The sequence below is a fragment of the Mus caroli genome, unplaced genomic scaffold, assembly GCF_978045245.1.
Source record: "Mus caroli unplaced genomic scaffold, Mus_caroli_1 scaffold_18, whole genome shotgun sequence".
Classification (NCBI taxonomy): domain Eukaryota; kingdom Metazoa; phylum Chordata; class Mammalia; order Rodentia; family Muridae; genus Mus; species Mus caroli.
Genome location: NW_028227273.1, coordinates 78840334 through 78857549, shown reverse-complemented (window position 1 = coordinate 78857549; position 17216 = coordinate 78840334). Strand labels below are relative to the sequence as shown.

General features: G+C 42.2%; 2 pseudogenes; both read right to left on the bottom strand.

The window, feature by feature from the left end:
* Positions 1-1444: 1444 nt before the first annotated feature.
* Positions 1445-1704, bottom strand: LOC110312179 (small ribosomal subunit protein bS21m pseudogene; annotated as a pseudogene).
* Positions 1705-12748: 11044 nt separating this feature from the next.
* LOC110284279 (ornithine decarboxylase pseudogene) lies at positions 12749-14123 on the bottom strand (annotated as a pseudogene).
* Between the last annotated feature and the right edge of the window lie 3093 nt (positions 14124-17216).

The following is a 17216-nucleotide window of genomic DNA, read 5'->3' as shown; positions in this document are numbered from 1 at the left end:
AGCTTTGGCAGGCGTACCCTGAGCTCACGTCTCGCCTGAGATAAGTAGCTTAATCAAATAGATAGACAAAAATCAAAACAAATAAGGCTCTCCGGAAAAGAACCTAAAAATTAGGCTATGAAAGAGTTTTTTTTTTTTATATTTAAAGAGCCTCTAATTTAACAATAACTTTAATAAATAAGCACATAGGTTTACTAAAATGTTCGTGGCGTGATAATGGAGCGCCTTGGCTAATATAAATCGTTATTACTGAATAGAAATTAGCTTATAAGAGGGGTGGAGAGATGGCTCAGTGGTTAAGAGCACTTACAGCTCTTGCAGAGTACACACATTCTCTTCCATCACCATCGTGGGGGCAGCTCACAACCCTCACCCCGTAACTGCAGTTCATGGGATCTGGTGACTTTTCTTGACTTTATGGCTACCTACACTTACGTGGTGCACTAACATACACTTAGACTTACGAAAATACACATAAATAAATAGATCTTTTAAAAAGAAATTAATTTAAAATGACTAGTGATAAGAATACGAACTACCGGCTGCTAGAGCAAAACAAACAGGCACAGGTGCGATACCCCAACTCTAGTTTGACTTTCCCTTCAATTCTGCTACCTAAGCAATATTAGACTTTTAAATATATATATATGTATATATTATATACATATGTGTATATATGAGATTTAAGAACTTTTGATAGTGCTGTGAACGCACTGTTTATTGGCTGCCCTAAGTTTGAAATATGTAGACACAATCAGCTTAAATCTACGACTGACTTCTTTTTGTTTGTTTGTTTGTTTGTTTGTGAAAGAAAGATGAAATTTCAAGACCTGTAAGTCATATAAAGTACTCAGAAATTGCTGGTTGTTTGTGAGACTAGAGGCTGCCTGGGGCTGAGAAAAAAGAAAAACAAACCTGGGTATGCCCGTAGTTAAAACATTCCTGGGAACAGCTTAACCATAAGATAAAGAGGAATGTGAAGACATAACAGGGATATCTAAACTGAGTCAACAACTCACAGAACTCTGACACCCTGCACGTACATGTAATTTTTCTGCTGATGTTTGAATAAGCCAATAGTGTGTCGCTATGCTGAATTCCACACACCTAAGCCCCTTACTCCATTAAAAACCCCTAGCTTTCGAGCCTCGTGGCTGACATCCGTTATCTCCTGTGTGGTCCAGAGCTCAGTAATTAAACGACCTCATGTAATTACATCAAGGTGGTCCTTCGTGATTTTTTGGGTGCACGCCGAATCGGGAATTGAGTGGGAGTTTCCCCACTAGGTTCTAACATTTGGGTTTTTGTGTGTGTGTGTGTGTGTGTGTTTGTTTGTTTGTTTTTCACCTGTGATGGAGTTTATTGTGGAGAAAAGTAACAGAACTTGGCTGGATAAAAAAAGGAATTTGGACATAGAACTAGTGTGGGTGCCTAGCCCTAAGCCTCAGCAGCCCAGCCATGGGTCTGCATGGTTCTTTCGCATCAAGAAGTTAATCTTTCGAGTCATTTCCATGTGTAGATCCTCCGGCACGTTTCATAGCTCTCCCGCTGGAGGCAGCAAGGCTTCTCATAGTAGCGTCGTTGCTTTATGACTTCCATAAGCCCATCGGTGGTGAGGATTCTGTTTAGGGTCCTGCAGGCACCTTCCACGTCCCCCTCCTGAACCATCACAGTCCTGGCAATGAACTTCAGATGTTTAGCCATGGCCTTGTATTTAAATCTTCATTCTTCCGGGACTATAGACTAGGGCCTCCGAATTCGGACTCTGGACTCTCTATGACTGACTTCTTAGTTTGTCTCTCACTAATTTGTTGGTCTAAAGCTTGCAGAGATTGTCTGGGATGAATTTATTTAAAGAACTGTAACGGTAGATGTAAAATCTGAACAAATTAGGAGCTTGATGACCCACATAATAGTGGCAGGAGAAAGTGGACTGCACAAGTTGTTCTCTGACCTCTACTGGGGCATGCAGGAGAACCATGCATGCACGCATGCACGCACGTCCTCTTCCAAAACATAGCAGTTCAGACTTTGAAATATTGATAGGCAATAAATTTAGAACAGCAATGGAAAGAAGTAGATTATGAATTTGTAGATGCGTGTTCAGATATATAAAAAAATAGTAAGTACAGATACATGGGAATTAGGCAATCCTAAAACTCAAATGAAGCTCTACAAAAGACAGAAATCTGAGACTGATTGTTAATAAAAGCAAAATTGAGGAACTCTAATTTCCTGCGGTGGGGAGACAAATCTACAGATAAGGCTCGGAGATTCATTTTAAGAATAGGCAAGGGGCTGGAGAGATGGCTCAGAGGTCAAGAGCATGGACTGCTCTTTCAGAGATCCTGAGTTCAATTCTCAGCAACCACATGGTGGCTCACCACCACCTGTAATGAGATCTGATGCCCTCTTTTGGCATGTAGGCATTCATGCAGGCAGAATACCATATATAATAAATAAATCTTAAAAAAACAAAAGAGTCAAGTTCAGCTGGGACGGTGGCATAAGTCTTTACTACCAGCCTCTTGGGAGCTCAGAGAAAGAGAAGGCTTGAAGATACAAGGGCATTATGTACCACTTAGTGAGACTCGGTCCCAAAATGAAGGAAGAGGACTGGGAATGTAGGTCAGTGACAGAGAGGTTGGTAGCATGCATGGAGCTCCAAGTTCAATCCCTAGTACCACACTCACAAAGATCTAAATTCCAGTAAACTCTCTGCTGAAATAGATCTACTATACTAAGGAAAGGTATACTAAAGTTCTGGTTGGAAGGTAGAGTTAGATGAAGTATTCACTGAGAATTCATCGTAGCAGGACTCTGTGCTGTCCCATTTTTCATGATGATCCCCCAAATATTCCTCAGTTAATGCCATACACGTTAATTTTCCTCTCATAAAACTCAACGATCAGCACATACTGATGTAGAAGAAACTCAGTGTAATAGAATTGATTTAATGAAGCAATGGCTAATAGATTTGCTTAGAAGACATTAAAGCAGAAAAAGTCGGGCGGGCATGGTGGCACACACCTTTAATCCCAGCACTTGGGAGGCAGAGGCAGGCGGATTTCTGAGTTCGAGGCCAGCCTGGTCTATAGAGTGAGTTCCAGGACAGCCAGGGCTACACAGAGAAACCCTATCTCAAAAAAACAAAAAAAACAAAAAAAAAACAAAAAAACAAAAAAACAAAAAAACCAAAAACAAAAAAAACTTAAAAAATAAATATGGGCTGGAGAGATGGCTCAGTGGTTAAGAGCACTGACTGCTTTCTGAAGGTCCTGAGTTCAAATCCTAGCAACCACATGGTGGCTCACAACCGTCTATAATGAGATCTGACGCCTTCTTCTGGTGCATCTGAAGACAGCTACAGTGTATTTAGATATAATAATAAATAAATCTTTTAAAATATATATATATATATATGTATATATATATATATATATATATATATATATATATATATATATATATATATATAAAGTCGAACTTAGTCAAATGAGAGCTAATAAAACACCCCAAAGATAAGTAACGCTACCCAGGTGTGTTAAAGATAAACAAAATTAACAATGCTAGAATGTTTGTTCACCAAGATTGCCAGCTATTGGGCCCATCCCCAAAGAACATGTTCAAACAGGCAGCTCAAGGTTCACAGCCATCATTAAGTTCAGGTCTTCCAGTAAGCCCTCTTATTAAGAAAAACATAGTTCTTCTATGTGGGCAAGATGACCCTGGGTATCAAATTATTTGAAAAAGAACAATACTGATATATTTAAGAAATAATCCTGACAATATTTTAGCTGTGTAAATTTTCCATCTGTCCAAGTAGCCAGACTTGAATTCTCCTGTCTCCATTCAAATTGTTCACAATGTAACCTGAGTCTGAGATTTAAGGATGACAACATACATAAAATGCAAATGCCTAAGGTATTTATACGTTAGTGAAACATTCTATTCAAGGTTGAATCTTCCTTGAGCATTAGCCAATGGACAACAAGTATCATTAAAGAGCTTTCTTTGTTTCTAAGTGTTCAAAGTTGTTAGGGCAGGTGAAACCATGTTGTGTGACTTGGAATAATGTAATGCTTCCGAGATGTGCTAAGGAGCCACTCACAAGGTAGCTCCTATCTGAGCCAAGCTTAAGGCAGGTTGTGATATGCTAACGACTCAACCCTAAGCTGTGAGCCCTGACAGTGCAATAGGAACACCTACGGTAACAATTCAAAAGCTCCAACTTTGGTGCTGGCCCCAGGATCTCACTGCTGTGCTCTCAAAACATTCCATCTCAAACTCATGGCTTATTTCCAATGGCGAAGGAACTCTGAGACTGGCCACTCTGGTGATCATTGCGTTTCTGGCACTGTAAAGGTGTGAGAATCGCTGAAGGAAGACCCCAGGCTCAAATGGGATACAAAAGCAAAGAGTGTTTATTCTGCAGAAAGAACACTATTGGGGAGTGGGGGGAGGTCAACCAGTCATACAAAATGGTGACCCTAAGAGGAGCTTGCAAATTCCTTTTATGCCAAGCTAGGGGAATTTTCCAGAAGAGTTAGGTAATCTCTAACATGATTGGCTAGGTAAGTAGCAGTTACGTTAGCACATTCCTGATTGGTTACTATCTTAGTTTTATACATTAGTTTTATCATTTTCGTGAGGCCTTAAAGAAATTCCAGGACTTAGCTCCAGGCTTCTCTTTCCCCTTCAGGCAAATGTCAGGGCCATCCTCTATTAAAGACCCATTGTCTATGACTCTCAAGAGAGCCTTGTTTGCTTCCCTGGGAAACTGAAATGTTTTCATCCCCAAGGTTTTAGAGGTCTCAGCGCCACTGCCAAGTTCACACACGCCTGCTTTGTCAGAACTCACACGATACTCTCAAGGCTCTTCTGGAACAGGACAGTCCTCCTAGCCTGCCACAGCCAAAGGACTTCCCTGAAGATGCAGGTTAGGTCCTGAAGCACACTCACCAATGACGATTCCCAGTGGCAGCCTAGAGCATTCCCTACCAGAAGTCTTCCCATGTGGTGAGAAGGCTGTTTACATGAGATTGCTGTCATGTTTATAATGGCACAGCATGATAAGGAACATTTGTATGTGGACTTGTTGAAGTAGGTATAGCCTTGTTCAAGGAAGTGTGTCACTGTAGGGGGAGCTCAAGCTATACTCAGTGTGGCACAAGTCTCCTTCTGCTGTCTAACGACCAAGAACTCTTCAGCACCTGCTCCAGCACTGTGTGTGCCATGATGATAATGGACTAAGCCTCTGAAACTGTAAGCCTGCCTCAATTAAATGTTTTCCTTTATAAGAGTTTCCTTCATCATGTGACTCTTCACAGCAGTAACACTAAATAAAACAGAATTGAAGATTCTGTGTTTTGTGTGAAATCTGATTGCAGATTTCACACAAAACACAATTCACATCCAAGTTTGTTGGTTGGTTTAATAAATCCATCTGACTCACAGCTCAACGGGAGGCTCATCTTTACCCATTCTTTGGTTTTTTTTTATGTTTTTGTTTTTGTTTGTTTTTTGAGACAGGGTTTCTGTCTGTGTAGCCCTGGCTATCCTGGAACTCACTCTGTAGACCAGGCTGGCCTTGAACTCAGAAATCCACCTGCCTCTGCCTCCCAAGTGCTGGGATTAAAGGTGTGCGCCACCACTGCCCAACTTTTGTTTGTTTGTGTTTTGTTTTGATCTTTATCCATTCTTAACACTAGGAACATAATGACACAGGTACTTTATCATCTTGGCTTCCCAACATGGGAAATGATAAGCCTGAAGTTACTCATTTATTTTTTTAAAGAATTATTTAGTTTATGTATGTGAGTACACTGTAGCTGTCTTCAGACACACCAGAAGAGGGCATCAGATCCCACTACAGATGGTTGTGAGCCACCATGTGGTTGCTGGAAATTGAATTCAGGACCTCTGGAAGAGCAGTCAGTGCTCTTAATTGCTAAGTCATCTCTCCAGCCCCCTGAAGTTATTTTTAAATTTAAGGATGGCAAGAAATAGCTCCTGTCTAAAAGTCTTGGCATGTTTTGTAGTCTGCAGAAGTGCCCTTGCTGGTAAGAGACATGGAACAATTAGTGGAAAAGATACAGGTCTCCAGACAACAAAGTCAAAGAAAAGTAACCTGAGGAGAAGAAGCATTCTTTCTTAACCCATGTCATTTCACTCTGGTGACTTCTGGCAGGATATAGTCCTTTGCAGGCTTTTGATATGAAGGCTCAGATCTCCACTGACCAGTAGTCACCTTTTACCATCATGACCACTTAGCTCACAACCAAACAGCTTGCTTTATCACAGCAAGAGAGTGAGGAAAGCCAAAAATGTCACAGAAGGTAGGTATCAGTTACAACAGAGCAGTCTTAGCTCATTTGGCGAATCTCATGTCCAGAGAAAAGCCAATGGATCTAGTACACAAGTATAACACATAAGGGGGGGGGACCAGGAAGTGAGGATTATTAACCCCTATTCAATAAACTGCACACCATATGCAAATGCTATGACGAAATTCTAAGTGTTTTCTGAGTTGAAGTCTCCCTTCCCAAAGCTAGGTGTGACTTTAATTTGGAAGAAAGGCCATGCTGATGGAATTAACTCCGTCAAACCTAAGTTTTGTAGGAATACTAAATGTTCTTACTCAGGTGTGGCTACCATGCATATAAGACTACCAGGTATGATGGTGCATGTTATGCACCATCTGAGGCATCTTAAAGAGATGGAAGACAGGAAAAGAGACAGCACCACGGTCTTCGATAGATAGGACCATGTTTATTGGCACATATAATGAGTGGTGGGTATACTCAGATGTGTGGGAGATTGACTGCCTTCAGAAAAAAATGGCCACTACGAATAATGGGGTAGAAATGCTTGTAGCTCGTAGCTTACATGTCTTCCTGTAGGCCCTCTCTTCTGGAGTTTCCAGCCAAAGTCTAGACAGGTGTCTCAACAGATAACAAGACGATGTGTAATCTTGTAGGAACCCTGTTTTATAGGGCTCCTACATTGTTCCAAACTTAAGGGGATATAAAAACAACAGGGAATCAGGGGCAGGGTTGTAGATTCTTCCCTAGCTGTTTCCTGCTGAGGAATGTCATTGCTGGAGGTAGGTAGTTTTGGGTCTGTGGAAGAGGGGTCCTCTGACCACTTAGCTGAGGAGAATTTTAACTTGATTGGCTGTGATGGATCATATCGTTGCCGTCCTGCATTCCTGGGGTGACAGACAGGAGGAAGCATTGGATGGCTTGTGGCTCATTAGTTTCTTTTTCAGGGGTCACCTAACTACTTTCAGGTATTTGAGGGCACCAATCTCTGTTTAACTCTTTCAAGCTGACAAAAGATTGATGCGGGGACAAAGGAGCAGTAGTTAGGGTGCCTCAGAAAAGGGCCCGTCCCAGGGACTATGGTAACTGGCAAAGATCCAGAACATAAGTTATGAGGTAATAACTGTACAACTGTGTAGAGAACATTAAGAGACAAAGTTAATGAAGAAAATTTTTATGTCAAGATCAACAGAAGTTGATATCAGGTTAAATACAAACTTATCACAAAGTTAAATGTACTATGTACTAGCATTCTGCAGAGGGATACGGTAACCGTAATAGCTGTTAGTTTACATCAGACTCCTGCATAAGGAACAAGTACCTGGAAGCTGTGTAAAAGGAAGTCAGTTACATCCAGCATTTAGTTGGTAATTTAAAAGAGAAGGAGAATGCTACTGAGCCATTTTTGTAGGATTGTCTAGCGAAGTCCTGAAGATACTGCTTGGAACTCTGAATAAGTTTCCAAAACTGTGAGCTTGGTGATTGTATCTCACAACCTCTTTCAGCCAGGGTGTGGATCCCGGAATTAGCTTTTGCTAAGATGTGCCAGGGTCAAGGGAATGACCAATTGAACCAGCTTGCAGGTCACATACCTACCAGTCAGGTGATGGGCCTAGATACAATGTTGCCCTGTTCAATGGCATCCTCATACATCAGCACTGGAGACACCGAGGGCAGAGGACTTGCTATTTGTCCTTCTCTTGTTTTAGACATTTAGGATGTGGATTGGGCAAGAGAATCCATCTCCCTGTCATGTGAGACATGAGGAGTAATTCATCTTTTCTATTGATAAGGAGGAGGTTCTCCTCAGTTGGCCAACACAGCCAGAGCTGGTCAGGTCTCACAACTGTGGGCAGAAGTAGCAGGCTTCTGGTAGGTCGTATCTCCCTTTGTATCTGTCCTGTAATGCAACTTACTCTGGAAGGACTATGCTTCATCCAAGAGAGGTACTGGGGTCTTGGGGACATCTAGCCTTGTAAGTGCATTATAAATTTAAACCGTTTTACTCATTCATCTAATTCTTCATATCCAGTTTTTCCAAAAAAAAAAGTATTTAATTTTGAATATTATTTAACCTTAAACTTTAAGTTTACCTTAAATTTGTTTTTGACTTGTTTTAGGCTTAATTTCAACTACATGTACAAAAATACTGTATAATAGGAGATATAAATTGGTCTCTCCCTCCAAGCTTGTCTCTTTAAATGGATTACATTTGTACTTCCCATGACTACAAACATAGTTCTGAGCCATTAAAGAATTTGATCATTTATAAGGTGACTGACCATTAACTTGTATGTTTTAGCTATCTTTAACAGATTACAATAAGTTAGTAATCCCACCAAAGCCCCACAGATAGGGTTTCTTGCCAGGGTCCTGCTTCTGGCTGTTTCTAGCTGTTTATCAGCAGCCCCCCTCCCCCCAAAGGAGATGAGGAGTTAGCCAGGGGAAGGAATGAGTCAGGCACAGGTGATTTGAGGGAATCTCCCAGCTCTGACTGACTAGCAATCCGGTGTTTCTTCGTTTATATAGATTTCACAGAACAAAGACAGACTAATGAAGTACAGATTATGTGTTTGATTTTACATTATATGTTCAGAGTTACAAGTTCAGTTACAATTAGAAAATACAAATAGAACAGATTTTATTTGTATTATCAGCCCTATAACTCCAATTTAAAGAATCTAAAGAATGTTTCCTTCAAAGCACACACATTTATTATGTGACAGCCTGCTTTTAGGTTTCAAAGCACTCCAGACAAACAGAAAATATCTGAACCAGTCTTTTTTTTTTTTTTTAAAGATTTATTTATTTATTATATGTAAGTACACTGTAGCTGTCTTCAGACACTCCAGAAGAGGGCGTCAGATCTTGTTACAGATGGTTGTGAGCCACCATGTGGTTGCTGGGATTTGAACTCCGGACCTTCGGAAGAGCAGTTGGGTGCTCTTACCCACTGAGCCATCTCACCAGCCCCCTGAACCAGTCTTTTTATGTATAGCAAATACTAATACCCAACTTCTTTTTTTTTTAAAGATTTATTTATTTATTATATGTAAGTACACTGTAGCTGTCTTCAGACACTCCAGAAGAGGGCCTCGGATCTCATTATGGATGGTTGTGAGCCACCATGTGGTTGCTGGGATTTGAACTCAGGACCTTTGGAAGAGCAGTCAGTGCTCTTAACCACTGAGCCATCTCACCAGCCCCCCCCCCTTTTTTTTTAAAGATTTGTTTATTTATCATACCAACTTCTTTTGCTATATGTTTCATCATCTATGCTATAAAGTAGGAAGTTTATTTTAGTCAATCTATTATATTTACTGAGTTCTATTCCTCCAGGAGTGTACCCTGTATGACTCCCTATCTTTAAACTACATTTTCAGAGATCTCTAAGAATATAATAAAAAGAGGCCCTGAATCTGTAAGCTATTCTCCTGACCAGTCAGAGTTCGTCAGTTGTCTCTGCTTACCCTTCATCAATTATACCGTTTGAGTTAGCTCAGGGGCAGATACCCCAGGAAGATTCCTGGAGAAATGGCCTCACTTAGCTCTGTGCTTGTCTGTGCCTAATGTTCTACAGGGCATAAAGAAGACTCCAAATAGGGTCAGATAAAGTTAATTTTAGGGTTTTCCTAGAAAGACTCAGGCATAGTTTTCTTAGGAAAAGACATTAAAATGAATCATAATGCAGAAAGTCCCCAGGAGTGCAACACACAGAGACCAAACCCACAAAGGGAGAGACAGAAAGACAGAACTTGCAGCAGCGTTTGGCCCAGCTCCGCTGTAATAGTGTCAAACAGTGGTGCTGGCTTCAGGATTCTCCCTGATTCCAGTGGATATGGCTGAATCACTTTTCTTTCTTTCTTTCTTTCTTTCTTTCTTTCTTTCTTTCTTTCTTTCTTTCTTTCTTTCTTTCTTTCCTTTTTTCTTTCATTTTTTCTTTCCTTTTTCTTTTCTTTCTTTCTTTCTTTCTTTCTTTCTTTCTTTCTTCCTTCCTTCCTTCCTTCCTTCCTTCCTTTCTTTCTTTCTTTCTTTCTTTCTTTCTTTCTTTCTTTCTTTCTTTCTTTCTCTCTTTCTTTCTTGGTGTGTGTGTGTGTGTTTGTGTGTGTTGTTGTGGTGGTGGTGGTTAAGACAGGGTTTCTCTGTGTAGTCCTGACTGTCCTGAACTCTGTAGACCTCGCTGGCCTAGAACTCAGAGATTCTCCTGCTTCTGCCTCCCAAGTACTAGGATTAAAGGAATATGCCACCACCAATTGGCAGGCTAGTAACTTTTATAAGATTAGGATTTGATTTTGCTATAAGGAGTCTACCAGAGATGACAACTCAGAGTTTTTAGCCAGTTGTAAGTCTTTATTCCAGCTGGCCGTAACTACACTCAGGTATTCAGGGACCTAGATGTAGCTGAGTATCCAGAACACAGGGGTTTTTAAAGGCAGAAACCACACCCTGGCGTCTTGCTCTGCAGCTTCGGGGAAGGGTGAAGGACACTTCATGTAAGCAGGCAATTTGACAGAAGTCAGCTAGGACATCCTGATCTTGGGTTCTTAGAACAGAATTGGGCAACTTTCTATGGGATTTTCTGTTAAGGAGATCAAATTCTAATTATACCTTAAATGGCCTCAGCAAAAATACAAAACCAAGGAACTTTTTCTTTTTTTTTTCTTTCTTTCTTTTTTTTTTTTTTTTTTTTTTTTTTTTTTTTTTTTTTTTTTGGTTTTTCAAGACAGGGTTTCTCTCAGTTTGGCGGTTCCTCAGAAAATTGGACATAATACTACCAGAGGATCCGTGTAGTTTGGAGCTGTGGCAAAAGGATGGACCATCTAAAGACTGCCATATCCAGGGATCCATCCCATAATCAGCTTCCAAACGCTGACACCATTGCATACACTAGCAAGATTTTGCTGAAAGGACCCAGATATAGCTGTCTCTTGTGAGACAATGCCAGGGCCTAGCAAACACAGAAGTGGATGCTCACAGTCAGCTATTGGATGGATCACAGGGCCCCCAATGGAGGAGCCAGAGAAAGTACCCAAGGAGCTAAAGGGATCTGCAACCCTATAGGTGGAACAACATTATGAACTAACCAGTACCCCAGAGCTCTTGACTCTAGCTGCATATGTATCAAAAGATGGCCTAGTCGGCCATCACTGGAAAGAGGGGCCCAATGGACTTGCAAACTTTATATGCCCCAGTACAAGGGAACGCCAGGGCCAAAAAGTGGGAGTGGGTGGGTAGGGGAGTGGGGGGGGAGTGTATGGGGGACTTTTGGGATAGCATTGAAAATGTAAATGAGGAAAATATCTAATAAAAAATATTAAAAAAAAAAAAAGACAGGGTTTCTCTGTGTAGCCCTGGCTGTCCTAGAACTCACTCTGTAGACCAGGCTGGCCTCGAACTCAGAAATCCGCCTGCCTCTGCCTCCCGAGTGCTGGGATTAAAGGCGTATGCCACCATGCCCAGCTTTTAAAACCAAGGAACTTTTGCACCATCTTATCCTGTTACAATTTTATCCCTGTTAAGTTTGAGGCTTAGAAGTCTAATTTTTGAATTGAAGATGCTTCAGTATAAAAATAAACTTTAAACTATAAATACAGTCCACAGAGAGACTGGGAATTCTGGTAACTTCATTTTCCTGATCCTTTTATGATGTACTTTTACAAGAGATCACAGTTTGTTTTGTTTTGTTTTTTGCTATTGTTGAATTTATTACAGGAAGTTGACTGCCAAATGCTGTATGATACTTCCAACTGTTACTAGGTGGTGATGCAGTTGAAGTCAAGGTTTGGGGAACAGTCAGGGTTTCTGCAGGCAAGGTTCAAAGAACCTCAGATGACCTCCCTAGGAAGTGGCCATGCCAAATGGTCACTAGGCAGATGACATTCCTCACCAACTGACTCTGGGCACCAAAGTTCTCAGCCAACTGCACACACTTGGGATGAGCTAAGCAGACTGATGCTGTACAGAGAGGGCACAGCCTTGTGCCATCCACCTCTCCTCTTTGCTGTGCTGGGCTAGACTCACTGCTGGGATACAGCAGCCTGTGCAGGTGTTTGTGCCTTCTTTAAGGGATACTTGCAAACATTCCCTGATGCCCAGTTATTTCAAGATACTTTATTTTCACAATGGGTCACAACATAAGCTTCTGGCCCATTCTGCCAATGTACAAGCTACAAATGCTTGCTCAGCAGCTGAGGGGCACACGTTAGTATCATGCCTGAAAAGTGAATGAAAATCCATATAAAACAAATATTCAAAGTTTCCATAGGAACACAGTAAGTGTGACCCCCATCTCTAGCCTTCCATACTGCATTGGTGCCAACCCTACTCTCACAAAGACATCCCAAACTAGCAGTAATTAAGTTAAATGGTCCCCCAAATGCCTTAATTCAAGCTAAACTTGTAGGCAAGAGCTACAAGAATGGCATCTACACATTAATCCTAGGAGAAGCACAGGCTGCAGGGTGATGGTCCATCCTGCTCTCCTGGGCACAAGACATGGGCTGCAGTGCCATCATCCTGCTCCCCCACCTCCGGCGGGAAGCCATGGCTCTGGATCTGTTTTATGAGTTGCCACATTGGCCGTGACATTCCATAGTAGATATTTGGCCTCTGGGACCCATTGAAAGTAGAAGCAGCAGCAACGGTGTATGCACCCATGTTCTCAAACAGCATCCAATCACCCACATGCATTTCAGGCAGGTTACAGCGCTCCACGATCCGATCAAGGCCATCACATGTTGGCCGCTGGATGAGTAATACTTCTCATCTGGCTTGGGTCTCTTCTGCAGCAGGGCCTTCACATGGGCATGATCATAAAGAATGCAGTTAAATGATCCATATACTCCATCATTCACATAATACATGAAGGTTTGCTCATTTGACTCATCTTCAACGTCAGAGCTGGGCTGCTCCTTCCACACGTCTTTTTTTTTTTTTGGCAATGATGTTGACTGCAAGCGTGAAAGCTGACAGGACATAGTATCTGCTATGATTCTCACTCCAGAGTCTGATGGGAAGTACTTGTCCAGAGCTGGGTTGATTACACTGGTGATCTCTTCAAATTTAAGCTTTGTATCTTCAGATCCAGGAAAGCCACCACCAATATCAAGCAGATACATGCTGAAACCGACTTCTGTTCCCATGTCAAACACACAGCGGGCATCCGACACTGCCTGCACGAAGGATTCGGGGTCAGTACATCCACTGCCCACATGGAAGCTCACGCCAATGACGTCAATATTTAGCTCTTTTGCTCGTTCCAAGTGAAGCCTGCTGGTTTTGAGTGTGGCACCAAACTTAACACTGAGGCGACAAACTGCTTTGGGATCATCAGTGGCAATACGCAGAACCAACTTTGCCTTTAGACGTGCTCTGGCAACTTTCATCAATTCAATTTCACTGTCAAAAGTCATCTGGACTCGGTTACTGGCAGCATACTTGATTTGAGAGACTTGTTTACAAGGATTTGCATAGATAATCCTCTCTGGAGGCACCCCCAAGCCCCTGTACCAACTGTATTTCAGTCTTGCTTGCACAGTCAAATCCTGTCCCAATGGTAGCTAGGGTCCTCAATATGGCTCTGCTATGGTTACACTTGACTGCGTAAAAGGGAGTAACGCGGGGAAGAGGTTTTAGCCACCTCCTATGCTTCTTTAGAATGTCTCCGAGGTCCGCAACATAGAACGCATCCTTATCATCAGAGGAAGAGGCGTCATTGATTTTTTGGTCCAGAATGTCCTTTGCAGTAAAGCCTTCATCAAGGATGTGGCAGTCAAACTCATCCTTAGTAAAGCTGCTCATGGTTCTCGATGTGCCTACAGAAAACCTGGAGATGGAATTAAATTATCGCCAGCTCCTCACAAGGCCAACTTATCCAAGAACTCTGAATGCTGTTTCCTTGGAGTGGTGGAAACACTCATAGCACGGTTGCGCAGCTGGCCGGACCCATGGAGATGCCTTAGCCGCCAAACCCCGAGGAGCGCCCGCCCGTCCGTCTGTCCGTCTGCCCGCCACCGCCCTGTCAGCCGCCTCGTCGAGTCCGCCACAGACGCCGACGCGGACCAGAGGTGGCGCCGAGCTGCTGACTGAGGGCGGCCGGAGGCAACGGCTGCAGGGACTGACCGATATCACAGTTTTTTATATGACTCATTTTCTCCAAATAGCTAAAGCTTAACCAAGTTAGCAAAGACATAAGTATTTAGATAGACATCTTTAAGTGAGTTTCTGTTAGCCTGAACAGACCTTTAAAACCTTTTTTGTGTGTTTGCTTGCTTGCTTTTTGAGACAGGGTTTCTCTGTGTAGCCCTGGCTGTCCTGGAACTTACTCTGTAAACCAGGCTGGCCTTGAACTCAGAAATCCACCTGCTTCTAACCCTAACCCTAACCCTGATTAAAGGCCAGACCTTTAAAACCTTAGGAATTTATAAAGCTTAATCATCAAACATATGTTGTTCATAAATCCTGTTTTCCTTATTTATATCTTGTTCATGGTTTTGTCCTTATATATTCTTTTTCAATTATTGGGCAAAACCATCATACAAAAAATAACTATTATTATTGAAAAATATGTTAGAGGCTTGGTATTTTCTCCTTAGTCTAGGGAAAATAAGACGACAAATTATCTTGGAGGCCTTAGTCTAATTTAAGAAAGGGGAGGAGAGAGAGAGAGAGAGAGAGAGAGAGAGAGAGAGAGAGAGAGAATGGATGACCAGTAACCAGATGGGTCAGTAGGACTAGGAAGTTCTATAGTTGCTATATGCCATGTGGTCACATTAACTAAGATGTCAGTGAAGTCACATGGCATTTTCCTTTATAACAGTAGCAAAGATGGCAGCTAACTGCATGGTTGCTTCCATTCTGATGACATCAGCAGTCAAGATGGCAATTTGCTTAAAGTGAGTCCATCAGACACACACACCCCCTTTTTTTAAACATCTATTTCCCCCAAATAGTCGTCTTAGTTAGGGTTTCTATTGCTGCAATGAAACACCATGACCAAAAGAAGAAATGGTTTATTCAGCTTACACTTCCACATTGCTGTTCACAGGAACTCAAGCAGGGCAGGAACCTGGAGGCAGGAGCTGATGCAGAGGCCATGGAATGGTGGGAGGATTGCTGGTTATTGGCCTGGTTCCCCAGGCTTTCTCATCCTGCTTTCTTATAGAACCCAGGACTACCAGCCCAGGGATGGCACACCCTCAAAGGGTTGACCTCTCTTCCCCATCACTAATAGGCATTTCCTCAACTAATCCTTTCTCTGTGATGACTCAAGCTTGTGTCAGATTGACACACAACCAGCCAGTATAACTTTGCATATTATTCATATCCAGAATATGTTTGAATCTCTATAAGACTAAATCCAGTAATCTCATATCTATAACCAATTCGAGTGTTTGTGTAACTGGGCTTTTCTATGACCGACCCAGTTACCAAATAATGACACAGAGGTATATTTACTTATAAATTAATTCCTAGGCCTTAAGCTTAGCTTGCTCCCCACCTAGCTGGTAACTCAATTAACCCGTTTACTATTTACAATTCTTATGGAACCCAGGACTACCAACCCAGGGATGGCACCACCCTCTGACCCTTGATCACTAATTAAGAAAATGCCTTACAGCTAGATCTCATGGAGGCATTTCCTCACGGGAGGCTCTTTTCTCTGTGATAACTCCAGCTTGTGTCAAGTTGACACACAAAACCAGCCAGCACAGTCACCTTTCCCTGGTGTTTTCACTATATGTGTGGTCTGCGAAATGGAGTGTGGTCTCCCACATAGAAGGTCAGTCTGTGTCAGAGCTGTACTGAGGTAAGTGAGAGATGGAAGAAATGGAGAATAAAGAGAAATTGCTGCCTCAGAGAAATGGTGGCCCTACCAGCCCACTTGTTCCAGGATCCTCAAACATATGAGAGCCAGGGAGCATGTGGGTGACTAATGGGTTCAAATTCCTTTCCTGGGTCTTGGCACTGTACATTAGTTTTCAAGGCAGTTTAAAGAGACAGAAGACAGAAAAAGGGACAGCGGCCTAACCTCTAATAGGCCAGCCTGAGTCTATGGAGACACACCTGGCTGCTTGAGACTACCTGTGGAAAGAAATAGCCATGACCTTTTACAGGGGTAGAAGGGACTGCCGAATGTAGCATACATTTCCTCCCATAGTCCCTCCCTACCGGAGTTGCCTGCCCAAGGTGAGATAAGCTGTCTCAGCAAATAACCAACTCAGATTGCCTGTAATCTTGCAGGAAACCTGTTTAACAGGAGAGACACTCTATCAGTACACACCCTTAATCCTTACTCAGGAGGCAAAGGCAGGTGACTATCTGTGAAGTCCAGCCAGGACTACATAGTAAAATCCTGTCTGAGAGAAAACAAAACAAAAAACCCTGCCCAGTACCCATCAGGAGAGGTAAGAATGCTAGGATGAATGTGTTCCTCTTCCCATAATCTATTGCAACCTTGAATAACCAAAGCTTTGGGTTGAAAACACATTGACATGTTAGTTACTTTTACATCCCTGATCTAGAACTTTTTACAGTGTCATTTCTGGATTGACACATGGAGTTTCTCAAGAAAAGTACGTTGGATGTGTAAGCCCTTGAGAAGCCTCATCACATGACCAGTTCCATCATCATAAAATAATTAGTATTGAGAGGCAAAGTTGGGAGTAGCAGAACGCATCAGCCAACCACAGGGTCTAGTTCATAGCCTTGTATAAACCTTCTTTAAAATAAGTAAGATGGTGCCAAAGAACTGGCTCAATAGAGGGCACGTTCAGTCCGAGAAAGCAGAGTGGAACCTGACTCCGGTCAGCTGTGCCCGGCCCTATCTTACAGGGAGAGTTTAGAAACAACAGCAGCCATTTTAGCTAACAAAGGAAGCATAGATAAGGCCTG